This window comes from Salmo trutta, chromosome 34 (assembly GCF_901001165.1).
Source record: "Salmo trutta chromosome 34, fSalTru1.1, whole genome shotgun sequence".
NCBI classification, from domain to species: domain Eukaryota; kingdom Metazoa; phylum Chordata; class Actinopteri; order Salmoniformes; family Salmonidae; genus Salmo; species Salmo trutta.
In genome coordinates, this window is record NC_042990.1 from 11,058,371 (window position 1) to 11,081,869 (window position 23,499).

General features: G+C 40.6%; 1 long non-coding RNA gene across 1 annotated transcript; it reads right to left on the reverse strand.

Annotated features, from left to right (window-relative positions):
- Positions 1–10,858: 10,858 nt before the first annotated feature.
- LOC115173578 (uncharacterized) lies at positions 10,859–16,317 on the reverse strand. The gene is made up of 2 exons (XR_003871626.1): positions 16,191–16,317; positions 10,859–11,151 (listed from the first exon to the last, which is right to left on the reverse strand). It is a non-coding gene; the product is annotated as an uncharacterized LOC115173578 (long non-coding RNA).
- Between the last annotated feature and the right edge of the window lie 7,182 nt (positions 16,318–23,499).

A 23,499-nucleotide genomic window follows, 5' to 3' on the forward strand; every position in this document is an offset into this window, starting at 1 on the left:
GTCCCGAGGACCGAGTTTGGGAAACGCTGTTTTAAGGAATATCAAATTAATTGGAATTCTAAATGAAGGAATGATGGTGATAAAATGTACCTTAATCAATCTGTTACATTTTTTATATTATTTGTATTTAATAATCATTCCATTTTTTGTTCATCACTTAGCCTACAATGGTTGTTGAAAGAGACCAAACAAAAAAAAACGATATTTGATCAACGAAATTGGACACTAGGCTAGTCGGCAGCATAGCATTTCCAACCAATCAAACGGTCCTTTTCTGTTGCCAGGTGAGATAGTTTTCACAGGTGTACAGTCAGGTATAGTCAATGTACTTGGCAGCAACAGGCGAATAATACAATTGTAGCTTAATTATCAATACAGTTTTAAGAACTAAATCAAATGTTGAGACGTTGTAGTTATTAAGTAACAAATTATTATTTTTGGCAGTTCACGCACATTTTTCGGGTCAACAGAACAATAAATAACATAACAATTTCACATGATACAATAATTGAACATGAATTGTCAAAATAATAATTACTCCATATACATTTTTTTTTTTACTTAGCAACTCAGCAAAAAAACATTTCACTTACAGAAATAAATATTCTTACCGCTGTCCACCGTCGAAAGTGTCGCAAAAAGGAACAAAAGTAATACATTTTGAACGCACACATGAATGTTGAACGGCCCGAAAATAAGAAGACTAATATGCCTAAATAAAGTCTGCTTCCAATTTCCAGGTGAACTGGACATTGTGACATCAGTGCACCTTTCACAACCAGGTGAGCTCCAGGCTTTCCTCATGGAACGTGGTCAAACAGGTCAAACAAGTTTGGTTTGTTATGTAAACTGTACAATAGAAATCGAATTATGGTTCCAGCATCAATACATCTGGTAAGAAAAACATGAACACATGTTCATTTTCTATATCTAAAATGTGATTCACAAAAATGTTATTCAGGTGAAAACACATTTATTTTGGCACATCTTATTCTCACAAGGAATCCCACTGCGATTTTCAAAAGATCAAAATGATCATAAACTAAGAACTTCATATCCAAACATATCTGATCAGAATGGTAAATGCTTGGAAATGAATACATCCAGATTCACAGTATTTGTTGATTAAAAAAACAGAATCACACATTCTTTGGTTTGGATGCGCTGTCAGTCACTTTAAAGTCTGAGAGAATAGAGAGATAGTCATTATGGGAATGGCTGCTTGCTTTTAATACTCAGGGCTATAGCTGCAGTAACAGTAGGATTTCTAATAACAATAATTTAGATAACTCTATGAATTACAATAGAAGTTCAATATTACCAGAGTCGTGGGTGGACAAGGACCATTTCATGAAATAAATAGTAGTGGTGTGTTAGTATTACATGTCCATGTAGTCTCTTGATGTTGATATTTGTTGGGATGTTGGTTAATATATGGTTTGTAGTGTCAATGCCTGTAGTTGGATGCAGGGTGGTATGGCTGCTGGCACCAAATCTGTTAAGTGCTCAGACACCGTGTAACGGCTGTCGGAAGGAGCGGACCAAAGCGCAGCGTGTTGAGTGCTCATAATCAATATTTATTTAAACTTAGAACACTAAAGAAGAAATAAAAAAGGGAAACCGAGCGCGCACAGTCCTGTAAGGATCATAAACTACACAGAAGACAACAACCCACAAAACACAAGTGGAAAAAACCCCTACTTAAGTATGATCTCCAATTATAGACAACGAGGACCAGCTGCCTATAATTGGAGATCAACCCAAAAAGCCCCAACAAAGAAATAGAATACAACATAGAAATAGAAAACATAGAACCAAACACAAAACACCCCGTCACGCCCTGACCAACTCTACCATAGAAAATAACCTCTTACTATGGTCAGGACGTGACAGTACCCCCCCCCCCCAAAGGTGCGGACTCTGACCATACCTACACAAAACAAACCCCCCCCCCAAAAAAAACCCACAAAGGGAGGGTAGGGTGGGTGACTAATGTCTATGGCAGCGCATGTGCAGTACCCAGAACCTTCTCATCCCGCGCATTCCCCAGTGGAGGAGGTGGCTCTGGTTCGGGGAGTAACCCCCGCTCCGCCCGCTGATCCCTCTGCTTCTGTGCCACTGGACCGTGGATCATCGCCGGAGTATCTGTACTGCGGATCGTCGCCAGAGGCTCTGGGCTGCGTCTCAGTAGGTTCCGGACTGTAGAGCATCGCTGGAAGCTCTGGACTGGGAACTGTCGCCGGAAGCTCTGGACTGGGAACTGTCGCCGGAAGCTCTGGACTGGGAACTGTCGCCGGAACCTCTGGACTGGGAACTGTCGCCGGAAGCTCTGGACTGGGAACTGTCGCCAGAAGCTCTGGACTGGGAACTGTCGCCGGAAGCTCTGGAGGCCTGATGTGTGGGGCTGGCATAGGGGGCGCCAGACTAGTAACACGCACCTCAGGGCGAGTGCGGGACGCAGAAACTGGACACCCCGGACTGGGCAGGCGCACTGGAGGCCTGATGCGTAGGGCTGGCATAGGAGGCGCCAGACTGGTAACACACACCTCAGGACAAGTGCGAGGAGCAGGCACAGGACATACTGGGCCGTGGAGGCGCACTGGAGATCTCGAGCGTAGAGCTGGCACCACCCGTTCTGGCTGGATGCTCAACCTAGCTCGACCAATGCAGGGCGCGGGCACAGATTGCACTGGCCTGTGAATGCGCACTGCTGATACAGTGCGCATCACCGCAGAACTCGGTCCTTGCCTCGTCACCTGCTCCCCACAGTAAGCACGGGGAGTTGGCTCAGGTCTCCAACCTGACTCCGCCAAACTCCCCGTGTGCCCCCCCAATTTTTTTGGGGGGCTGCCTCTCGCACTTACCTATAGGCGGATATAGCGCCTCGTAGTATCGCCGCTCCGCTCTTGCTGCCTCTATCTCCCATTGCGGACGACGATACTCCCCAGGCCTTGTCCAGGGTCCTGCCCCATCCAGGATCTCCTCCCAGGTCCACTCCTCATCACGCTGCTTGGTCCTTTTGTGGTGGGTTGTTCTGTAACAGCTGTCGGAAGGAGTGGACCAAAGCACAGCGTGTTGAATGCTCATAATCAATATTTATTTAAACTTAGAACACTAAAGAAGAAATAACAACAAAAAAAGAAAGGGAAACCGAGCGTGCACAGTCCTGTGAGGATCATAAACTACACAGAAGACAACAACCCACAAAACACAAGTGGAAAAAACCCCTACTTAAGTATGATCTCCAATTATAGACAACGAGGACCAGCTGCCTATAATTGGGGATCAACCCAAAAAGCCCCAACAAAGAAATTGAATACTAGAACACAACATAGAAATAGAAAACATAGAACCAAACACAAAACACCCCCTGTCACGCCCTGACCAACTCTACGCCCTGACCAACTCTACCTCTTACTATGGTCAGGACGTGACACAGCGTTTGTTATACACGCAACATCAATTGACACCAGAAAAAAAGGCAACTTTCAAGAATGAGATTAGGAGGCCATGATTGTATAAAAAAATATATATATTAATGAAAAATTATGTTACCTCCATTAGTCAGCATTGCCTCCCTCTCTAGACGTTCGTTGCTGCCTTGACCTGGAACATCAGAACTAACATCTGTACTTCCATAGTTTAAACTGCAATCACTATGTACTTAAGAAATATATAATAAAATAACTGACAATACTTTTTAATAACATTACCAGTCAGTGCTGCTAGTGTCATAATTTATCACTGGGAAAAGATAATATTATCATTCTTTAATTAGATACAGATATACAGTATTGAGTGTTATATATGCTCATAGTCTATTGGCACATAGCCGCGTGAAGTAGGTCTGCTGAGGGTGCTGCAGAACCCAGATTAAAAATAAATCATACAAATTGTGAACTTGGCCTTTATTTATGAGGCATTTATAAGTTATATTTTTGAAGGATCAATGGGTATGTATAATGAATTTATAAGTCCAATAATGCATATAGCAACGACAGATTTCCCCTTTAATTGTGAACTGCTTTACAACGCTGATATTCTGCATGATCGCTACAGATTGAATCGAGCTCTTAGTGTTAATGTCTAAAAAGGTGTCCAATAATTCACTGCAAAGAGATTTTCTTTACCTCAGAACAAATCACATGGTAAACTTGATAACATATTAATCTTAGTTCGTACATCAACCCATGAAACAATGAGTAGTTTACATGCGCACTAATAATTCGATATTAAGCTGATTATGGCAGAAGGCCGAGTATGGCTTTAGTCATGTAAACACCTTACTCTGCTTATCTTAATAGGCAAAAATCATAATCGGAGTAAGCATACGCCGATAAAAACACCTGTTTTTCTGAGCAATCTTTCGAATTATTAGGACATGTACAGCTTAATCAGCATTCCAGCTGTGTATTTGACCTGCACATGTGCAGAACCGGGTAGCGCAACACCCCTCTATTATGCCCGAGTGAAGTGAATGTTCCCTGAGACTGTTGTCTTGGGGAGAGCAGTTAGTGATATTCGTCAGTTTTAAGTATAAAAGTATCTGGATTAGGCCAGAAACGGAGTTCCCAGATAAGTAAGGCCTGTTCATGTGTGTTTTTGACCTACGATTTACCACACACACCAGCACGCATGCACAATTTACCGGATACCATGGGATTTATTTTGTGGGATCTTTTCAATTTGGTTTTAAATTGGGTATGCAGAATGATGGAAATGTTTGAAATGTTTGTAAAGGGTTTCGGAAGGACAGGGGAAAAAAAGGGATAGGAAATATTTAACGGTGTCGAATGCCCTGTATCCTGACTTTCTGGTGAGGCCTGATCAATCTCATTAGAAATGAAATAGAAATCGAAACAGGTGGGATTTAATTATAAAATGAATAAGAAACACAAGTCTCTATTCTATTTAACCATTACTTTATGAGATACTATTATTTCCTTATGGAGTTGTAAATCTAAGTTGATTGGTTATTCTATTTAATTATTTTTGAGTTAACATGCAGTGTTTGTTTTTGAATCACGATGTGAATCATGTGTTCAAAGGGGAAATTACCAGTTCCCTGGGGCCCTGGTCTTTGGGTAAATACACACATGTATTTTGTTCAGTCTGCATATAGAATGGAAAATATGTTAATAAGAGTTGACAGTTACTCCAAATGGATTGTGATATGTGTATTACTGATTTCACTTTTGTTTTGTTTCAATACAAATTTCACCAGATTGGGTCTGCTGGATTGTTGGGATACCCCCATAGGTTAGGGTGCTACCTCCCTGATCTGGTAACTCTTCCGAGAGGTCGCCAGTAAAACAAGGGAGTATGAACTACATTTTGAAATGGTTTCAACAGTAACCGTATGTTGTTATGCTCTTTGACATTTGTCGTAGAGATAAGGTTATTAAGAAAATTGGGAATGTAATAATTTGTCATATAGTCAATGCTTGTCTGGATTTCCTGAATCAGAAACGAATTGAACTAAACTTTTGTTCTATCTGTCCTCTCTTGAGGTTATCATGGAAGGTGATGTCAGATTGTGTCTTAATGCATGGTAGGAATAATTTGACCACAAACAGTGTGTGTGAGCCTCAAAACCCTCCCTAACCGGCTGAAGAAAGAGCGACAAAGGCGTTCAATGCGATAGTAACAACCCTCCTATCTGAGTCCGAGTCATTAACCTGGGTACGGGCGGCAGGAGTGCGAGAGGAGTCCTGAGACCGTGCATGTGGAGTGAGCATGGAGATATAACATTCAAACTTCCCTCAAGCTCCTGGTGTACTGGTGGGAGAAATGGACCAGACAGAATGGTGGTAGCAGCTCAGGTGAGAGACTCGTATGTGGGAAAAACTGATTACTTTATATTGAAATCGAGGCATTACCAAGGGCCATCAAATGTGACACGCAAGAGTTACAAATGTGCCGTTGGGAAGGAGGAAGAGCCGGGAGGGGGGGTGGTATTAAGGAAGGTCTACACACTGTGAACAATTTAGACTAAGAATGCATTGAGATACCGATCTTTCATTACCAAGCCACTCGAGACAGGAAAACAGGGACAAAGGGGGGTTGTAATGAGGAGTGTTATTACCGGAAATAAAAGGTCCCGTTTATAAATGTACATTCTAACCGTGATGATGTGTGCTAGGTTGAGAAGCTCGCATTAAAGTGATAGACTCAAAGTAAAGCACTAAAGACTGTCATTCTAAATTTGGGTTGGATAATTTCTAAAATGTTTTATCTATGATTCGGCTACAGCGAGAGAGTTGCTCTCAAACTGTTGAGGGGTGGGTACACTGCCCAAATGTATTAGGCCTACGGAGGCTCTATAAACCTTATCTTTAAGTGTCCTCCAATAGGGAGGTTGCTAGAGAACTCACTGGATGATAGCTTGGGTCAACAATTTTTTATTTCATTATAAAAATCATTTTTACCATGTCATCAGAATTTTTATGTTAAATCGCATCGATACATATAGATTGCTTGATGATGCGGTACAATGAATTGCACACAAGGCTCATAGTCTGTGTCTTGTGTTAACACCCAAGGATGAAAATGAAGAAGACGGGCATGGAGACCAGCATGACATGGGCATAGCACGTAAAGGATGGGCGGTTCTGTCCCCAGTTGTAGTAGCATCAAGGGTGGTGTGAAATTATTAAACATGTATTTTCTCTCTTCCCTGTTTAAGTCAATATGTTTTTAGGTTTCGTGGAACATAGAGTAATCATTGTTCCAGAGGAGGGACTGACATATATTGCCTAATTGATTTGAGAATATTTTTGTATATTTATAACTTTAGAAGTGCATTAGGAGTAGTGACCATGTGTTATGGGTTAGATGGAATGATATATGTGCAAATGTATCTGTAGCAGGAGGCGAGGTACACATGAGGTCTGCGTTTGAGACAGAAGGTTTACATAAGGCTGTTAAGTGGGGTCGAATGTGACTGAGGTGGAGATCTGTGGGGGCTTAAAAATTGAGGTCGGGGTGATAGTGGTATCATTCCCAGGGACTATGTATATTGTTACAGGAGATAGCTCGTAGGAGAGGGAGGACAGCTAACTGCACAGTATAGGGACTATTACACATACCCAGATCATGGTGGAAGTAGCAGAGATAGTGTTGGCGTTTCAGACACTTTCAGGAAACCTGTGACTCAGAGTTTTGTTAGGTTTGATATTCTTCCAACGTCATTGATCTCTTTCCCATTTATAACAGCCAAACAGACAGCGAACACTTGACAGATTCCATGCAGTAGTTATTCTCACGGCAGTCGCTATAGGGACAATAATTGAAGGAGGCTATAGTAACCGCATGGAATTGGACTACGGCGCAAATTGGGGATTTTGAGGTGTGCGTCATGGGCAGTGTTAGTAGTAGCAGGGGTTACTGTAGTAGCATTGTAGGGAGAGTCTATGTTGTCAGGAAATGACCCATGCGTTGCAGTGTGTATATTCCCAGGTGAAAGCGGCACATGAGGAGCAGGAGATAACCGAGAGAACGGGCTGAATTCTGGAGATTGAGTGTACATCAAGATACACCTGGAGGGGGTGTTGGGACAGCGTTGGTCCGGTCTACACACAGTACTCCTTACAGCACCTGCAGTGGTAAAGATCGTCTCTCCTCGGTGGGTTCACCCTTCTCACGTGAAGTGAGGTCCAGCTGCATAGTGGGTGAGCTTGAAGACGCAGTGACAGAGGAAGCGGAGCTAAAGAGAGAGAGAAAGAGTAGATTCCACTGTAGACATGCAGATGGGTTGGGTCTTGGAGCTACTTTAACCACCATAGTTGGGTTGAGTTAGTTGCTTTATTGGTTAATGCATCAGATGGAAAGATAGATGTTGGGGTAATTGTACTCTGGACAACATTCTGGAGGCATTGATGTGAAAGCATATACAGTGCTGGGTTACCTCAAGAGGATGTAGCGTTGATTAGGGATACGCATTCGCCTATCAGGTGACGTGCCTATCAGGTGGCAATGGAGGAGGAAAGAGATGAGGAACAAAGTGAAAATGACATGGCTTGGGAACACCTCTTGGATCCTGTGGTCGGACGGGGAAGACTGGGCGAAAGCATGAGGAGGGTTTTTATGGCTTTCATTTTTGCCAAACTCAGCAGAAAAGTATCCTGAAGGCATAGTCAGGTGAAGAGAGAGTGGGAATTGTCATGTTATCAAACTTTGGGTTTTCTTTGCATGTATAATTATGCATAGATTACCACATTGTTAATACTGTTATGTTTTGTGTTTCTTGTTGCTTTGAGGTCAACAGCTCCAGTGGACACGTTATTATCAGTGTTCTACGAGAAATGGAAATACGATTGTGCTTGGTATGACTATAGAATAGAGGCCATAAGTCTCTGAGTTTGTAAACCTCACTGTGAATGTTAATTATGTTTTGTTTTTTGTTCATGTTTTGTTATCATTGTTTGTTCATGTATAAGTCATTTCCAAGTTTATGTAAGATGAACAGCAGGAAGCTATTGTTCAAGAGGAGGGACTGTTGGGTTCTGAGAATATGAAATATACTTATTCATGTCACTGAGGGAGAGAAGGTAATGTATAATGTTCACATTATGTCAGAATATGTTGTTGTTAGCCAGCAGGGATCCTTTGGGAGGGATCCTCTGGGAGGAGAATAGACACAGTCTGGTACCAGTCACCATGACAGCTGTGAGTTGGGGAGGAGTGAGCACTTGGGAGCTGCTTTTCTTTATCTTAGGAATTTAATGATAGGATTTAGTGTAAATAATATATCATTTTGATTTACTTATTTTTCTGCTGACGACAGGTAGGGTTGTGAGGTGCTAAAAAGAGGCAGGGAATTTGTAACATTTAATTGCCACCTTTCATCCAGCCTATGCGGCGATCTCATTGTGCTACACTCTATGAACTACCCGTGTGCAATACATTCTGAATGTTATTAGGAAGCAATTTAGATTGAAAATGTATGTCGTGTGCTCTCTTTAAATGACCCGCCCTTTGTGTCTAATCCAGAGACATCTGAACCTGAGGAGCAGCGAGTTCTCCACAGAGAGCTTCAGGGTCACCTGGGAACACTCAGCCAAAGACGTGGTCCTCTACAGACTCACCTGGACCCCAACCAGAGGAGGAGCACTAATGAGGTATTTCTGTCTGTCTGTCTAGTTTTCCGTCTGTCTGTATAGTTTTCTGTCGGTCTGTATAGTTTTCTGTCGGTCTGTCTGGTTTTCTGTCTGTCTGTCTAGTTTTCTGTCTGTCTGTTTGGTTTTCTGTCTGTCTGTCTGTCTGGTTTTCTGTCTGTTTGTCTGATTTTCTGTCTGCCTGTCTAGTTTTCTGTCAGTCTGTCTGGTTTTCTGTCTAGTTTTCTGTCTTTTTATTTTTCTGTCTGTCTGTCTGTCTGTCTGTCTGTCTGTCTGTCTGTCTGTCTGTCTGTCTGTCTGTCTGTCTGTCTGTCTGTCTGTCTGTCTGTCTGTCTGTCTGTCTGTCTAGTTTTCTGTCTGTCTAGTTTTCTGTCTTTCGGGTTTCTGTCTGTCTCTGTTTGTCTCTGTTTGTCTCTGTTTGTTTTGTCTTCTTTTCCCTACTGAAATTAATCTCTCTCTCTCTCTCTCTCTCTCTCTCTCTCTCTCTCTTTCTCTTCATGGTGAAGACGCAGGTGAATGGTAACATGAACACCTACCTTCTGACTGGACTGATTCCCAACACTGAATACAAGGTGGGCGTGTCCGCCATCTTCAGAGACAAGTTTGAAAGTGACGCCATGACCATCAAAGAGTCAACAGGTAAATTACAGGATATATAGCTAATCTAACCACTCTCAAGGACTTACACACCTACTGCAGACCTACAATTACAAAGTCGCATTCACTTTGTAATTGCACTGTTGAACTTTCAACATAACAAGGCCAACGTAGTTGATTATAGCTGAGTATGTATAGTGATACTATTAGGTAACTTTAGGTGAAAAAGGTCTAACAAACAATTATACAAAAAGACAGCAGGGTTTACCAAACAATTATACAAAAAGACAGCAGGGTTTACCAAACAATTATACAAAAAGACAGCAGGGTTTACCAAACAATTATACAAAAAGACAGCAGGGTTTACCAAACAATTATACAAAAAGACAGCAGGGTTTACTAAACAATTATACAAAAAGACAGCATGGTTTACCAAACAATTATACAAAAAGACAGCAGGGTTTACCAAACAATTATACAAAAAGACAGCAGGGTTTACCAAACAATTATACAAAAAGACAGCAGGGTTTACCAAACAATTATACAAAAAGACAGCAGGGTTTACCAAACAATTATACAAAAAGACAGCAGGGTTTACCAAACAATTATACAAAAAGAAAGCAGGGTTTACCAAACAATTATACAAAAAGACAGCAGGGTTTACCAAACAATTATACAAAAAGACAGCAGGGTTTACCAAACAATTATACAAAAAGACAGCAGGGTTTACCAAACAATGACACAAGGAACCATTTAGAAATAACTAATGTTTGTTTTCATTGCAAAGGTTTCTTTTATCACTTATCGTAAATCACGTGGAACATTAGTCATAAACAGGACAGACAGAGGAGTCACTGTAGTTCTGATCCAGAACAGGATTGTCAAGGAAGTAAAACACTGAAGAATAACAAGCATGCTGTTTGACACAATGAACCTAGGTGTACTTCACATACTTTCAAGGTATACTTCACATACTTTCAGCTTTAGTATGAAGATCGACAAGGATGAGATCATCCTTCAAGATCAAAACAACTTACTGAAAGATGTTGTCATGTTCCCACACAAGAGCCACATACAGTAGAGGAGCATTATTGTGACAGAATACAATGACTTTGGAAAAAGTCTAAAATTTTGTTTAAGTTCAATTTTTGTTTTTGGTGCTGCTCTATGGACATCAATGAAGACCGAACGCCCACAATGATGACGCCATCCCCATTGAACCCATTTTTTTACAATCACATACCTCCACACTAACACACAGGCATTGATGGTCGTGTTATTGGACACGTTTAAACATATCCATTACAAAGCTTAAGTGTCCCACTTAACCAAAACTCACCCGAATGGGGTATGGTTTATCTAACCATGGGTGTATATTGCTGTATCCATATTTTTTTTTACCTCAACAGAATGGGCTTCTTTCTAGTTATTTTACCACCTGAATTTAAGGGGATTTGTCGCTACACAAATACACTCAGAAAGAAAACAGTTGTAAGGCATTTAATGTTTGCCATAGATCAGGGGTGAAAGTAAGGCGGTAAGGTCCAGTATGACGTCCCCGCAAAATAAATATTGGGGGTACGCCGTACCTGTAAAACATGAGCCTATCACAATTAATACAACATGCCCTCAAAAATATAGGCTATTACACCATTATTTAACATTACTACATGTCTGAGGCATGAAACATGGTGGTCTATGCTCCAAATTGCATTGTGGTTTGAGGAGAATACTTACATTTTGTAAAGGTGGAGATGAGAGGCCGAGACGCTGGAGGTCAATTCGGAGTCTGAGGACCGCGTGGACAACAGTGGATGCATCAATTCAGGCTAGGCTAAGTGTAGGCCTAATGACAATGGCAGAATGTCATTACAATACATGCAGGTGTTTAGTAACAGGTGTCTCTTTCCATTCATCACATTGCGGCTGCTCAGTGCACTGTTGGGGTTTGGATGCTGAAACTATTTAGTGAGTGGACGAATGTGCGCAGATAGCCTTTGTTAAGCGATTGTTTGGCAGTCAGATGAAAACCTCCTGACTGGTTGTGTTTATTCCACATTAAAAGGCATAGGCGGCGTATCCATAAGGCTAGAAGAAGCTACGCTTTCACTAAAGTAAATATAATTAAATTGCTAAAATTATATAGCCTAATTAGCTTACTCCTGTCTATACAGAAATAAATCAAATCATTGAAAATCGGATACTACACCAGAAAGCATGATTTGGCCTACAGTTGGAAGAGCCCGCATGTTGGGCAGCACGTGCTGCAAATACAAAATAGATTGTTGTTGAGTTGCGACTGTCAGTGAAAAGCAGAGACCCAGCAATGCATATCATATTATTTATTTCAATGATTTCCTTATATGAACTGTAAGTCGGTAAAATCTGTGATATTTTTTCATCTTGTGTTTATATTTTTGTTCAGTATATAATAATGTTATGGTAAATTTAAGCATTTTATGATTATTCCTCGTGACTACTTGTTTTGTTCCACAGTTTGTCATGGTTATAATATCAGTATGTGCATGAAGTTTAGAGTTTCAAGTTTTAATGTCATGAGCACAAGTACAGTCAAATGCCTTTCTTGCAAGCTCTAAACCCAACAATGCAGTAATCAATAACAAGATGTATAGATGTTTGTGATTATATTGTACACAGTAAGTGCCAGGAAATGTGTGTGTGCAATATCAAGTAACCCAATCCCACCCCTATTATGACAATATGAGGTCTTTGTATCTTTAATAAATGGTCTGTATTAACTAATGGAAGTATAGGTTGTCTTTAATCTACTCGTTGTCTAAAAACATTTTTCAACAGATCAGATAGCTGAAGTAAATTCCTATCAGTCAAATCGGAGAAGTCGTACCTTACTAGACTGCTTTTAACAGACCAGGTTAAGTTAGGATCATGCTACAATCCTCTTAGACATGCTCCGGAATTTTGGCAATTAGTGAGTATTTTTTAAACCTCCTGCTTTGGGCTGGATGTTTCAATGTGTAGTTCATACATAATCTATTAGCAGAATTACTGTTTTACCTCAATTGGCCACAAAATCTCTAGTTTGAAAGCAACTGTTTCCTGGAAGCTGTGCAGCACCATATTCCCCACATGGGCCAGCCCCCTAGCAATTAGAGTTTCAGCCAATGAGCTTCAGCCCCTTTCCCATTTGAGTAACAGCTAGCAAGATGCACACACAGCAGAGCAAGAGAGGGAGCACATAAATTCAGCAAAAAAAGAAACGTCCCTTTTTCAGGACCCTGTCTTTCAAAAATAATTCGTAAAAATCAAAATAACTTCACAGATCTTCATTGTAAAGGGTTTTAACACTGTTTCCCATGCTTGTTCAATGAACCATAAACAATTAATGAACATGCACCTGTGGAACGGTCATTAAGACACTAACAGCTTACAGACGGTAAGCAATTAAGGTCACAGTTATGAAAACTTAGGACACTAAAGTTTCTACAGACTCTGAAAACCCCAAAAAGAAAGATGCCCAGGGTCCCTGCTCATCTGCGTTAATATGCCTTAGGCATGCTGCAAGGAGGCATGAGGACTGCAGATGTGGCCAGGGCAACAAATGGCAATGTCCGTACTGTGAGACGCCTAAGACAGCACTACAGGGAGACAGGACGGACAGCTGGTCATCCTTGCAGTGGCAGACCACGTGTAACAACATCTGCACAGGATTGGTACATCCGAACATCAAACCTGCGGGACAGGTACAGGATTGCAACAACAACGGCCCGAGTTACACCAGGAACGCACAATCCCTCCATCAGTGCTCAGACTGTCCTCAATAGGCTGAGAGAGGCTGAACTGAGGGCTTGTAGGCCTGTTGTAAGGCAGGTCCTCACCAAACATCACCTGCAACAACGTCGCCTATGGGCACAAACCCACCGTCGCTCCACCAGACAGGACTGGCAAAAAGTGCTCTTCACTGATGAGTCATGGTTTTGTCTCACCAGGGGTGATGGTCGGATTCACGTTTATCGTCGAAGGAATGAGCGTTACACCGAGGCCTGTACTCTGGAGCGGGATCAATTTGGAGGTGGATGGTCCGTCATGGTCAGGGGTGGTGTGTCACAGCATCATCGGACTGAGCTTGTTGTCATTGCAGGCAATCTCAACGCTGTGCATTACAGGGAAGACATCCTCCTCCCTCATGAGATACCCTTCCTGCAGGCTCGTCCTGACATGACCCTCCAGCATGACAATGCCACCAGCCATACTGCTCATTCTGTGCATGATTTCCTGCAAGACAAGAATGTCAGTGTTCAGCCGTAGCCAGTGAAGAGCCTGGATCTCAATCCCAGTGAGCACGTCTGGGACCTGTTGGATTGGAGGGTGAGGGCTAGGGCCATTCCCCCCAGAAATGTCTGGGAACTTGCAGGTGCCTTGGTGGAAGAGTGGGGTAACATCTCACAGCAAGAACTGGCAAATCTGGTGCAGTCCATGAAGAGGAGATGCACTGCAGTACTTAATGCAGCTGGTGGCTACACCAGATACTGACTGTTACTTTTGATTTTGACCACCCCTTTGTTCAGGGACACATTATTCCATTTCTGCTAGTCACATGTCTGTGGAACCTGTTCAGTTTATGTGGCAAATGTTGAATCTTGTTATGTTCATACAAATATTTACATGTTAAGTTTGCTGAAAATAAACGCAGTTGACAGTTTGTGTGACAGTTTGTGTGACAGAGCAAGCAATTTTCAGGGAACACTTTTGGCTCGTGAGCACAACTTTCAGAACTACTGGCTAAAAAGTATACAAAAGTACAGGAGAATCTCTTTAAAAGGAAAATTTACTAAGCACAGAGGACTGTCCTCTGTGAGGATAACCGCTCTGTTAAGTAATTAATTTAATCTATAGTTTGGGTGTGACTTCAATAAACCACGACTGTGTCTTGGAAATTACCACGAGGGACACTCGAAGGCAATCTTAAATGAATCATTGTTTATTGTCAGCGCGCTGGAGAGGCTCCAACAAACTTAATGCACCATAGTGATTTTTACATGGCAAACAGAAAGCAAAAGAGAAGTTATCTTTCGTGTTGGAATTTCAGACATAGTTGGTATTGTATGATTGTAATAGTAGTCTTGTTTTATGACGTTTTTACTTGAATAGTTCAATTGGGAAAAGTGACTGATCCAGAGTATTTATGAACTATGTCTGTAATGATTGGGATTATGTCAGGAAACTGTCACGCCTGCTCCCGCTCTCCCTCTCTGGCGCTCGAGGGCGACAGACTGCCTACATTACGCACACCTGTCACCATCATTACGCACAGCTGCGTAATTTTGGACTCACCTGTACTCCATTACTTAGTTGATTACCCCCTCTATATTGGTCTGCTCCTCACTTTATTCCCGGTGTCAGCATTAATGTCGTTATGTGTTCTTGTCCAGAGGCATTCCTGTCCTGTTCCGTTCCATGTCCGATAATTATTAAATGTTAACTCCCTGTACCTGCTTCTCGTCTCTACCACCGTCGATCCTTACAGAACCGGACAATGGAATTCTTTCAGGTGTGTCTGTGTCCTCCCTGTGAGATGACCTTAATGACTGAGACCTTAAGGAGGTTTCTTCAAATCCTAATGATTCACTTCACAATCAAGCACAATAATTGGACACTTCAGAGTCCATCAGTTAAGTAAGACTTGTTTCCAAGTCAGAAGAATGTAGATGTCAGAGTTGCGTTACACTTGTGTGTCAAGGGCCCGATTAACCAATCACGATGCTGTCAGCTGATAAACTCTTTTCATTTATGGGGTATTTAAAGGGTCAGGGGAATGTCAAGGCAGAAACACTGAAAACTCTACAAGGTAAGCCAATGGATATATCAATGCTTATGTGGTTGGTATTAGGTGTGGATGTTGATATTCTGTTTATTTCTGTGTAATAATATTGTCAACAGGTACATATGATTCAGTGCTTACATAGTAAATGGTTCTAAGTAAATACCTGTAGAAATCTGCATGTTAGGTGTGCATTTTGTGTGCTGCTGTCCTATCTTATCTAACTCACTTAGTGCTATTTCAGGGTAAAATAATATTTTTGTGTGGGAAGAAGGAATGCTGTGTTATGATGTTTATCTTCTTTGTTGCACCACACAGTTATGTTTTTCTTATTCTTGAACAGGGCCCTAAGAATCAGGGCTTGCAAATATCTGGATAGGTTTGATTTATTTCACAACTACTTTATCTTTCCAACAACCTATAGATGAGATTATCTTCATTCCTTCTCTGTGCCTCTCAGCTGATGCTCACTCTTTTCTCACTGGATCTGCTGGTTCCCATCTCGGGGGCACACGGGCACCCCCACTTCCCCCTTGCCATCCTGCCCAGGTTGGCGAACCCTGAGTGGGAGGCTGACTTACTCCAGCTCCAGGCATCCCTCGCTGTCCCAGGGGCTGTAGCTGCAGCGGGCCTCCGCTCTTGGGGGCCGCTGCTGGAGCTGGGACCAGAGGACCCACGCCTGGGCCTGCTCAGGGAGCTGGTGGCAGAGAACGGCTGGGGACAGAAGGGCTTGATGAGGGGCCAGAGGGGGGATCTGGAGAGGAGGCCGCTGGGTCCCTTCCCCGGCTACCCTATGGACACTGCACTACCAAGAGGGGGAAGAGGAAGGAGAGGGGGGAGGAAAGAGGCTCTTACATCTATCACTGGTGGGCTTCAGGCTTTCAACAGAAAGAAGGGAGGCTTCGGGTTCTGCTTCGGAAGGAAGTAACAAAGGAGGGAAGGGTCGGGAAAAAGAGGAGGCACTCGGACTTCTGGACTGTGGGGAACTTGGAAAACGGTAAGGTAGAGGCCTGGAGGATGAAGATGATGAAGGGAGGGATGAGTTGGCAGTAGAGATGTGCTGATTGACACCTATGTCAGAGCAATCAATCATTACATTATAATGAGATATGCATCATCAGAGAAAAAGAGAAAGAGAATGACAAGCCGAGAAAGAGAAAGTTTACCAAGTGGTCAGAAAATGTCTGTCAATGTAAAATACAAACTCTCATAATTGTTACATAATAAAATGATTGAGGGTATGTGAATGTTTATTTTATGTTGTCCATGATTTAAGCTATCCATTTCAACCTACAATGAAAAATCACAGTATTTTGATAGCCTTTTAATTTTTTTTTTAATTAATTGCATTACAATAACAAATGAACATAGGATATCACTACAAGTATATTTTCTCATAAGAAACATACAATAACATTAAAGTAAAGCAAATAAATAAATATCACTTCACATGAATTGTCAGTGACAAGTTTCAAAAGTGTAAGTACCTCATAAAATAAAGATAAGGTCAGGGGTTACAATCAAGTAAACCTATGATAGAGTTGTAAGAATGTATTTTTTTGTTATTGACTCATTATAGAGATTTTATTAAATATTTGATTTCAAGTAAAAATATGTTCGAATATTTTCATAGCCGTGGCTATACTTTTCTTCAGTATGACGCCACAGGCCACAGCCACGGAAACGTCCCACGCTCTATTTTACCTGACAACAGCTAGGTTTATTTCAGCCCTCAAATCATTGGATAGAAATACTCTTCAAACTCCTAGGAAATACACCATATTCAAAGGACATTTGTGAAGGAGCTTTCCATAGACATATTCTTTTAAAAATAGTGATATATCTTCAGAACACGTCTGTAGTGTAATTAGCAAGATGTATAGACCTAATTTGATGATTTTTGTTGTATATTTTTTCACTAGAATGTATTTGCCAGAGTCAAAGCGGTAAATGGTGTACTCGAATATCAAAGTGAAAGTGAAAATGTACTGCCAGGCGTGGCAAAGAATAATAAAAAATATATACTTTTAAAATCGCTTACCATATAAACTGCTGCGGTCTACTATCATAATAGTCTACTTGTTGTAATTGTATTGTAGCATTTGTAGTCTACTTTTATGCTCGTTCCTCCATCCATTGTGTCGATGACTGGAAAGCTATTGCGCACTTACAGGCCAGGAACGGTGTAATAACACACACATTTGTAGGGAAACCGATCAAATACATCAATTAGCTTTTTTACTAGCCAGACATAGCATTATCTACTTGTTTTTTTTATCACAAAGTAAAAGATGTTCAAAGAAGATGTATGTTTGTAATGTGTTTGCAATTTTACAGTAGCCTATATACTGATATTGACTATTGCAATTTTACACACATTTGTTTAGCAGCAGCTACTCTTCCTGGGGTCCACAAAAAAAAATACACATATTTAGCAGATGTTATTGCGGGTGTAGCGAAATGCTAGAAGCAAAGCTGCCATGTCTGTCGGCACAATCTTGCCTCTTCATTCTCTTCAATTTATGTATTCTGTCGTACATTTCATTGTTTTACTTTCACAGTGGATGTTACTGTATGGAGAGGCATCTTTAAGGTAATTGTATCATTCTTCAGGGATTATAACTAAATTTGTACTAGATCAGGGTTATATAAGCCTAGAGGTATATGCTGATATGTTTTATATCCCTGGCCAATCAATGACACTCATTTTTTATAATATTTCAAAAGAGTTATAGACAAACATTGCAAATACCCAAATAACCCAGTGAATGGTTTTGAAATGGGCCCTAGATTGAAATAAAAATCATAAATTATATTTTAAGTAATATTTTGATTAACTTAAAAGCATACATTCTCTATATCACTTGTGTGTTTCATGAGTGTTTCTACCGTATTGTATATCTTGTTTTAAGATCCTGCAAATATATGTACAAATTATGGTGTTTAATATTGTAGAGCATTGTTAATACTTGGGGCATTTGTAATATCATTTGTTATGATTGTTTATTTCAACCTAGGGCCCATTTCATAACCGTTCACTGGGTTACCAGGCTAAGACAAAGCTACACTCTTGAATTAATATGCAGTGGAGTTTCTTTTAATATCACATTTTAAACATTGATTTATGGAGAACACAAATAATTCTAACATGCCGTTTTGAAGGTCAAGACAAAAATATTTTTTCTCTTATGCCAGAAACCTAGTCAGTGTTTTTTAATGAATAGGGTCTCAGGTGTTATGCATGCTACCTGTGGACTAAATGGATTCACCAAATTATTTCATTAATTAATTGCATTGCTGTTACTATTTACTAAGCCAGTATTTTACACGACTTATTGCATACATACATGCCCACGGATGTACACACACGCACACAATGTATATGTATGCTTTTCAAACATCCTGTATGATTTATTTGTTTTTCTGAAAAAAATACAAAATAAATAATAAAAGCCCCTTTTTTTCCACGTTCTGTAATTCAAAATATGGTCTACCATATATTCAACAGTACAGGCCAAAATGTTGTTTAAAAGTTTGAAAAGTATAGCCTGTTGCACATGAATTTATCTGCAGGTTAGTGTTGGCTAATGATAACAGAATTGTAAGCAACAGCGCATTTGCGTTCTGATTATGAATGGTGTGCAAAACCATGATTATGACTATTGCTTATGAAGTACAGTTTCATCAGAGAAGAGACTTTGGATTTTGTACAACCCCTGTTCAACTTAATGATCAGGATCAACACAGGTGTCACGTTCTTCATCGTCTGATAATGAGAAATCACTGTCGGAGAAAGTGGACCAATACGCAGCGGGTTGCGTGCTCAACATCATATTTATTAAATACGTTGAACACGGAAAAAACAAGAAATGCAGAAAACACGACAGGAGACAGTTTCGCAGGCTAAATAACTAGCAGTGCAAAAGACAACTACCCACAAAACCCCAGGTGAAAACAAGCTCCTTATATATGACTCTCAATCAGGAACAACGAAGTACAGCTGTTCCTGATCGAGAGCCACACAGACAACAAAGAAATACACAAACCAGAAAACCCTAGAATATCAATAACCAGAACATACACCCAAAACCCTGGAACACATAAATAAAACACCCCTTTACAATACACACAACCCCTGAACCCCATAAAACAAATACCCTCTGCCACATCCTGACCAAACTACAATAACAAATACTCCCTCTACTGGTCAGGACGTGACACCAGGAGTTTACTTGTTAGGGAAAGCTAAGAGCACACAGTCATAGCATTGTGTGGCGGACCTGAAGTAGACGCAGAATTTAGTATATTTGTATATTTCCGGGTCATACAATACATGTGAGGGTTCAAAATTTACTTTGTCATAGTTTTGCTCTTGTTTGAGACACTTTCAACGGTGAACAGCAGTAAGAATGATTTCACTTCAAGAAGCATTCAGACCCCTTGACTTTTTCCATATTTTGTTACGTTACAGCCTTATTCTAAAATGGATAAAAAATATATACAAATATCCTCAGCAATCTAAAGACAATGAAGGTCCCCAAGAACACGGTGGCCTCCATCATTCTTAAATGGAAGATGGTTTGAACCACCAAGGCTCTTCCTAGAGCTAGCTGCCTGACCAAACATTAATCGAGGGAGAAGGGCCCTGGTCATGGAGGTAACCAAGAACCCGATGGTCACTCTGACAGAGCTCTAGAGTTCCTCTGTGGAGATGGGAGAACCTTCCAGAAGGACTAACATCTCTGCATCACTCCACCAATCAGTGGCCAGACGGAAGCCACTCCTCAGTATAAGGCACATGATATCCCGCTTGGAGTTTGTCAAAAGGCACCTAAAGACTCTCAGACCATGAGAAACAAGATTCTCTGGTCGGATGAAACCAAGATTGAACTCTTTGGCCTAAATGCCAAGCGTCACTTCTGGAGGAAACCTGGCACCATCCCTACGGTGAAGCATGTTGGTGTCAGAATCATGCTGTGGGGATGTTTTTTAGCAGCAGGGAATGGGAAACTAGTCAGGATAAAGGGAAAGATGAACAGAGAAAATTACAGAGAGATCCTTGATGAAAACCTGCTCCGCCCCGCTCAGGACAATGTCACAAGAGTGTGCAAAGCTGTCATCAAGGCAAAGGGTTTCTACTTCGAAGAATCTCAAATATAAAATATGTTTTGACTTGTTTAAAACATTTTGGTTACAACATGATTCCATATGTGTTATTTCATAGTTTTGATGTCTTCACTATTCTACAATGTAGAAAATAGTAAAAATAAAGAAAAACCCATGAATGAGTAGGTGTGTCCAAACTTTTGACTGGTACTGTGTGTGTTTTAACTGTTAAGTGTTGCATTATCCATGTGTCTCTTTTTATTGTAGCCTGTTTCTAGGTTTTGGAAACTTGGCCAGGCAGTTATTGTAAAGAAAAACTGGGTCCAAGGAAAGAAATCATTAAGCTGTGTTGCCTGTGGAGAAGGGAACTTAAACTAACATATACGGACTCACACAAGAGAAAAACCATTTAGCTGTGGTGACTGCTGAAAAAGCTTCAATCACAAGGCTCCCCTGAATGATACTGACTCACGCAATGTTAGCCAGTGAACAATTCCTGGTCAGTTGTTTTGGGATGTCTCTCAGGGTGATAGAAAAAAAATTGGTCAGACTCATGTTATTGATAACATTAAAGAATATTATATACATTCCAGGAGAGGTCTGCTTGTATTTGTCTTAGAGTATTTCTCATCCATTTTCACCTAATGTTGTTCATTCATGATGTACAGTAAAGTGCAAACTCTTTATGTGCAGTGCAGTTGTTCAGTTCCAATTAAATTACATTCACTTTAATTTCTTCTGATAAACATTAATTCATTATTTCAGTTCAGGCATAATGATGATCCTTTGTTCGATTAGATTTATTTGACCATTTAAAAGCGCACTACAACCACACATGGATACAATGCATTTAACAACACACTACAACCTCCCCTGGATACAATGCATTTAACAACACACTACAACCTCCCCTGGATACAATGCATTTAAAAACACACTACAACCACACATGGATACAATGCATTTAACAACACACTACAACCACACCTGGATACAATGCGTTTAAAAACACACTACAACCTCACCTGGATACAATGCATTTAAAAACACACTACAACCACACCTGGATACAATGCATTTAAAAACACACTACAACCTCCCCTGGATACAATGCATTTAACAACACACTACAACCTCACCTGGATACAATGCATTTAACAACACACTACAACCTCACATGGATACAATGCATTTAAAAACACACTACAACCACACCTGGATACAATGCATTTAACAACACACTACAACCTCCCCTGGATACAATGCATTTAACAACACACTACAACCTCCCCTGGATACAATGCATTTAACAACACACTACAACCACACCTGGATACAATGCATTTAACAACACACTACAACCTCACCTGGATACAATGCATTTAACAACACACTACAACCACACCTGGATACAATGCATTTAACAACACACTACAACCACACCTGGATACAATGCATTTAACAACACACTACAACCTCACCTGGATACAATGCATTTAACAACACACTACAACCACACCTGGATACAATGCATTTAACAACACACTACAACCTCCCCTGGATACAATGCATTTAACAACACACTACAACCACACCTGGATACAATGCATTTAACAACACACTACAACCACACCTGGATACAATGCATTTAACAACACACTACAACCTCCCCTGGATACAATGCATTTAACAACACACTACAACCTCCCCTGGATACAATGCATTTAACAACACACTACAACCACATACAATGCATTTAAAGTCATAGAATACATAAAAAATAAATGTATTCATAAAAAATTTAAAAAAGCATTTCCATTGTGGCCCTTTTGAGGGAAGTTATAGAAATGTATTTATTGATGTCTGCATATGTTTTTGCCACATTTATTATTTATTACAGGCACCTTAAATAATTGTATGTATTATGTGAGCTAAAGAATAAATAAAAAATGTAAGTATAATTTTCATTTTATTTCTAATGTTACTGTCCCCACTACAAAAAAAACCAGCTTAAATACATATAATTGTGTCATTTCATTGAAATACTGTAAGAATTCTATTCATTCCTATGGAGGACTGCTCCTATTGGGGAGTACCAATATGTCCGACCAGGAGCTTCAAAGCCTCTCAATGACCAATACATAGCATTAGCAATTCAGGGTTTATATTTACTGAACAAAAATATAAACGCGTGATACATCGTGATAGATCAGAACATTAAAATAATCATAAAAAATGATTGGGGAATCATCCAAAGTGATACGCTACTACACCAAGTCTTCCCTGAGCCACCAGTCACCAGCTTTAAGAGATGTCCTACCCTACATGACAAATTAGTCCACAGCTATCTTCCTGGTGACTCTCAAAAAACATGGCTTGACCACAAACCCAAGGGATCTTTTAAATGTAACCAGTGCAACCATTGCAGAAATATTGCACAGAAAAAGCATTTTGATGACACAGCTTCTAAAATGGAGTATTACGTCAGGCATTTCATTAACTGCAAAACCACTCATGTCATCTATAGATTGGAATGTCCACAGTGCAAGGTGTTCTGCATTGGACAGATAAAGAGATGCCTTCAAGATCGTTTAGCAGAACACAAGTACGTGATACGGGTAGGCAATGAAGACTACCCCATGGCAAGGCACTACAAGTCCTTACACCATGGCAACCCTGCCTCCCTACAAGCTATGGGTATTGATCATGTTCCGGCCTCAATTAGAAAAGGGGACCGTCTTAAACAGTTAAACCAAAGGGAACGTTTTGGGATTTACAAGCTACAGGCCACTAAGTACCCTGGTTTAAATGAAGATATGGATTTCTCACCCTTCCTGTAGGGTCGTGATGGGTACATTTGCTGTCATCTAGTGGACATTT